Source organism: Helianthus annuus, chromosome 15, assembly GCF_002127325.2.
Source record: "Helianthus annuus cultivar XRQ/B chromosome 15, HanXRQr2.0-SUNRISE, whole genome shotgun sequence".
NCBI classification, from domain to species: Eukaryota; Viridiplantae; Streptophyta; class Magnoliopsida; order Asterales; family Asteraceae; genus Helianthus; species Helianthus annuus.
In genome coordinates this window covers 18,036,257-18,042,445 of record NC_035447.2, presented here as the reverse complement: position 1 = coordinate 18,042,445, position 6,189 = coordinate 18,036,257, and the positions used below count along the sequence as shown (strand labels likewise).

General features: G+C 35.8%; 1 long non-coding RNA gene across 1 annotated transcript; it reads right to left on the bottom strand.

Moving 5' to 3' along the window:
* Nucleotides 1–2,193: 2,193 nt before the first annotated feature.
* LOC110940248 lies at nucleotides 2,194–3,189 on the bottom strand. Its single transcript, XR_002592936.2, has 3 exons — nucleotides 2,951–3,189; nucleotides 2,624–2,848; nucleotides 2,194–2,517 (listed from the first exon to the last, which is right to left on the bottom strand). It is a non-coding gene; the product is annotated as an uncharacterized LOC110940248 (long non-coding RNA).
* Between the last annotated feature and the right edge of the window lie 3,000 nt (nucleotides 3,190–6,189).

The following is a 6,189-nucleotide window of genomic DNA, read 5'->3' as shown; positions in this document are numbered from 1 at the left end:
TGTTGTGATTTTTGACCAAAACATTTATAATGCTGCGAAAGTATGTATAAAGGATTGAAGATTTGAAGGCTTCAAGAACCCTTAGAACACATAACCTTTTTTACTTCTATCGAAGTCGAACAAAACATATAAGGCACCTCTAACCTTACGTATTGTTCTTTTTCTTTTGTTTAAACATATTTCAATTAAGACAAACATGAACCCTTAAGTTTCATTTATTTAAAAACTAGTTTCAAACTTTATTTAAACTTGCTTCAGGTTTAAAAACAATTATAAAAAAATTCCTAATATCTCCCTTCTTGATTTTTTTAACTCAATACGAAAATATGTATAAACACGCTTGTTGGGCTCAGGGATAATGGGTTTATTGCTGGCCAAGTTGCACTGAAGGCGGAGTCAGGCAAAGTCGCGAAACACGAGAAAGCTTGTTTGGAGAATCAACTTGTGTTGATACTATTTGCTTTTAATACATTTGGTTCCCTAGCCCCGGAGGCGATGGAATTCCTAAACAGAGTCTAGCGGGTCGTGAATAGTAATTTCTCGACCCTTAAGAGTCGATTCGTCTTTAGTAGAATCGGTTTTGCAATTCAAAAGGGAGTTGAGGTGCAACTTGTTGTCCGTTTACCTGCCATATATTTTCTTGTAATTTGATGTTTTGGCGTTTTAATGCGAAATATCTAATATTTCCAGTCAAAATTTTATATCCGGTCTAACATTGTGTATCCACACCATGGCACCACCCCCATCATCCTCATCATCTATGATACCTCTATTTCTATGTAGATCAAGATCATCAAACAGCTCGTTCAAACGGAGACATGGCCGGCCCTGGGGGTGAGCGGGGAGGACCACCAGCAAGGACCCGATATTTCGAGGGGCATGTTTTTTTTTATATAAAAACCCGATATGTATATGTAAAATATTTTTTAATATGGTACACCCATACAAACACCAACATAGGCCCCTTTACAAAACTATTCTTATGGTTTAGATTAGATATTAACCCCTTTGACATTAGGTTTATACCTTTAGTGAGCCCAATACTTAATTTCGTTAAGACCTAAGGACACATTTTTCGAGCTCAAACAAGGTACATGAATTCTCAGGGCCGGCCTGAACGGAGGTCAGATCAAACCGATTCTTTTTTTTTTTTCTATTTGCCGATTAAAATGCATGCAAATTTATTTTGTCCCACATTTAACCAAAGCTGGTTAATAACATCATCACTTCTTGAATAGTTGTTCGCCATTATCCGTATTTTTCTTTGACAAGTTGGCCAAAGTGTTGTATCTATCTAATTTGGATCTTACGAAAAAAAAATGCAAACACAATGTTAATATTTTCTTTTCCTTGTGATGGAAGAAGACAAACAGCTATATAAATATATTTAAAAATTTATGGAGCGGAATATATAAAACAAGCAAGCAAACATCATATTCAAATTAAGGGAGGTGTACGGGACATTTTTGTCTCCTAACGTAATGTTGTATAATACAAAGTTTATCGTAGGTAGTTTTTTTTCACAATTTGAATGGAGATACATTGTTTTGTTAGGTAATTGACGGTATAGATATATTAGGTAACAGATAAAATATGAGTGGTAGTAGTTGAATTTTACCATATATGGATGGATTTTTCTCTCTGTTAATTATATTTGTATCAACGAGTTTGGTTCTTTAGGGTCGCATTTTGCATTTTATTTATAAATTATGTATAGTATAATTGTATCATAAGCGAAAGTGTTAAGTTTGCGTGACGTTGGACTCCCAAACTGCCATAGATGCCACCATCTTATCTTCACTACCTTATCACCATAGTCAGGGCCGGTCCAAGCCCAAGTATTTTGAGGCTTGGACTTTAAGCCTCTAAATCAATAGGTCCTCCAGCTTATGTCTTAGATCACAACCTTGAGACTACTTCCATCGTCATCTTTTAATTCCATTGAGCAATCTTATTACTTAAGGTTTTCTTTTGAATGAAATCTTTTCACGTATATGGGTGTGTCAAATAAATGAGGATAGGGTTTTTCATGTATAATTTGTACTCTCTTTGTAGTTTATCAATTATATACTATACCTAATTATGATTTATGAAGATTTCATTATTCTCGAGACAACATACATACTAAAAGATGGATCGATACTTAAAACACAATATTGAACACAAAGATTACTAAAGAGAAAACATCCACTCACTAATTCGAATCTGGATTACCAACGTCTAATAAACTGAAAATGAAAGTATGATCATGACCAGGTCAAAACTGAAAGAAAGCGTAGCCTCATGTGTTAACTAGATACGTGTAGGCTAAAAGGACCAACTACAACTTTTGCATATACAGGTGCCATGTATTAAAAAAAAATGAGGAACTAAGAATATCATCTACATTTTGCCACAAATTAACCCATGTATCGCTACTAGAGCCATTATGAATATACGATCCACATGTGGTTCCACCGTCACACACAATACGTCTTCACCCAACTCCACTCCTGAAGATGATCGTTTTCTTTCTACCTACATCACAAGATACCAACCAATTATTATTCAATTCATAAGATTTATAGAAAAAAAAAAAAAAAAAAACTCGATGATGAAACATAATCAGCCAAGGCAGGCTCACCACAGCTGCCACTTGTCCTCCACCGTCGATTATCTTGAACTCTAAGCTGTGCACTGATCCTTCCATCTTATGATGATTCGAGCTTTGTTCCTCGTTGGTTCCAACTAAAACATTATAAAGGGAACCACTATTCTTGAAAAAGCCAAAAGTTTTTCAAACGCTAAACCATGGTGTACGAGAATCTTTATCGTTATAACAATCCCAGAGCCCGGATTTCAGTAGTTTCTGTAAAATAGTTTGTAATTTAATAAATTTATAAAGTTTAAAGGTACGTACAATCAACAGTAGTAGAATATATATATAATAACATGATTTTGATAGTATTACCTTTCGGAGTATTGTGCATACTATGTTTCCACGAAGATCCATTAAATAAACTTCACTTCTACACTTGGTATCATAATTATCTATTCGGAAAACGACTTCTCCACTGGAATCGTAGGCCGTATACCCATTTGAGTTTAACACAAGTGATTTCATCCATATAGTATATGTTTCTCTTTCGGTTGAACAGGAAGAAGATGAAGAAGCTGGTTTGCCAGGATGTATTTTAGCCATTTTAATTGGAAGGAAGATACAATTTGGTAGTTTATTCTACTATAGCATCCATTTATACAGCTAGCTTCCTTGCGATGGGCCCCTACTTGTTATAGAAACATAATACTAGCCCTTTCTGGATTAAAATCAATATATTAAATAGTGGTTATTGTATACAAAATGCTTTATAAATGATACAATTATTTTTGGAAAAAAAAAACGAGTTTGACCTAATTAAACTAATGCTTTAAGTTTCTTCTGGTATTTATCAGACGTCAGTATCCTTAATTTTAGTTTGCCATCCCTTTTTGTTATAGTTTCGTAAGATAAGATAAGATTATTTCAGTAAAAGATATAATCAAATCTGGAATTTTTCACATTCGGTATGTGTAGCTCTCTCTCACTACGGTTTTCTACTAAGTGGAAAATGTGTGCGAAACTTACGAAAGATCCTGGATGCGACATGGATTTCTAAGAGGAGGAGGGGTGGTTCACTAGTGATAGTTTCTATCACTCCCACTATCCAATCAAATCATGCCATGTCATCACCCAATATTCTATCACTAGTGATAGAAATGTAGGTGGTGGTATCACTAGTGATGGAATTCTATCACTCCCAAATTTTTATAATTTTTATTTTTAGAATTATGCCATTTTATAGAATTCTGCCATATTCTATCACTATATGTACACGTGTTGTAGTGGGGGTGATCCCATTTTCTTCCATGTACACGTGTTGTAGAATTCTTCCATTTTTACATGCAACATGCAGAGCAGCTTTATGCAATAAATGGATTATCAACGCATTAACAATTCCACGCATTACAAATATAACGCGTTAAAGTATAGGCGGCCGGCGGTGTTCCGTGATGGATTAACGAGTGATCGGGGTGGTATAACGGACCACCCCGTGTGCCCTAAGGTGAAGGTATATGAGTTCGTGAAATTTGGCGACTTAGGCGCACCATTTATATAATCACCTTAATTTGTTCATGTGGTATACATGCGCAGCTTAGACACCTAAGGGGTAGGGGTGGTCATCACTCATCACTCACTCACAACTTCCAATCAAGTTCCGCCACATCATCGAGCTTTATTACATCGCTGGTGATGGATTTTAGTGGAAATGCCCATCACTCACAACACCCAACAATAAACCCTCACATTCCCTCCATTCTTCCATTCTTCACGCGTGATACATTCAACGCGTTATCAAATTGACACGTGATACAATCGAGTGGTGGTGGTGTTTTGTTTTGTTCCACGCGTTATGGGGGCTCATCATGTACACAAACACAACCGCCCCGGGTCCCCTAATGGGGTTACAGATGATGAGTTTAGACACACTTTGTAATGAGTTTAGACGCATCATAGTTTAAAATATGGTTGTAGTCACAGTGCAATCAATATCAACTTTATCAAATAAACACTAATTTATCGATATTGTACAACTCAGTTTTATAAATAATGATGTAGAAGTTACTTGATATACAACTCAATTTTATGAATAATAAAGTATGTGAAGTTACTTGAATATAAAAAGTGAATAAATTCCACTAGAATGAAAAAAAGAGTAAACTGCAATTTTATCCCCTATTAACACAATTTTATCCCCTATTAACACTCTTACCTTTTTCCAGGAAAATTTTGTTGTCTTACCCCTCAACTATTGAAAAACTCTGCAATATTACCCCCTCCCCCCCGGTGTTAAAATCTGTTTAAAGTCAAGCTCACTTATTAACGGTCAAAGGGTATTATTGTCTTTTCCACTTGTTTTTGATAGCTTCCTCAACACAACACCCTATATAATAACTTTCATTTCCACCTTACCCCCAAGTAATCCCATATCTTCTCTCCGGCGACATCTCAGGCGAACACACCACCGGCGGCGACATCTCAGGCGATCACACCACAGCTCATAGAAATGCCGATTGACCCGATTCGTTTCAGCTATATGTTTTGCTCGACCTGTTGAGATTAAGAATCAATGTGCTGAAATTTCAGCTCTATATCATGAAATGAATTAGAAGTACTATAATAATGACAAATATATTTACCACATGGAGCTACTTCCGGTGGTAGACAAGAATGTGCCTGTGATCGTGGTTCACCTTCTTCATCGTGTGCAACTTGCTGTACATCCTCTGTCTGTATATCTGATATAAAAAATAAAGAGTCCACTTCAAAATCAACAACGAACTAAAAAAAGCACTTCGTGAAAAAATTCACACACTATAATTGCAGATAAAAAAACTACACTCAAATCCATCTTTAAAATTTGAAGTCAGAAAGACTAAACTTCTGATAATATGTTTTAAGTCCACATACAACATGTGGATCATAATAACATTTTAATACATAGCCAAAATACATAATACAGATGAATGTGTTATGCACAAAGGAATATTAATGGGAAAAAAAAGAAGAGCTGCAGAACTTACAAGAAGAAATTGGCGACGTGACTGCAAGTTGTCCCGCTTCAAGTGTCAATTATTATCTTAAAACCAATGTCCAAACACCACGTAAATTAAATGAGATTATGTGATTTTAATTTTCATAAGCAGGTCTGCAATTGGGCATGAATGTGAAACTAAACCAATTAAAATTAAAAAAAAACTGTAGGGGAAGAAGGAAGAGGCGGAGTAGGAGGTAATGTTTAAGACGTTGGAAAGTCAATCATGTCTAATAACGGCGGAGATGGCGTCGGCGAGTGACGCCACCCTGGTGGCAGCCCATCGTCATCTTCATCTTCTTCAATTTCTTTAGATTCTTCTTTTTCAGAATGATCCTCATCTTTCGATAATTCCATCTGTTCTTCATCCGACTCCGTTTTGAACATTTGGGGCTCTTCAATATCCTTAGAATCTTCAGGATGACTTTTGTCTTTCGATATTTCATTTTGATTTTGATATGAATGATTGAAACAGCGGAATGGTTTCGTTTTCTGCAGGGGGTAAGGAAGCAAAGAAATATTTAACACCGGAAGGTAATACGTTTTATTACAACAAAGCATAGGGGGTAATAAGAAA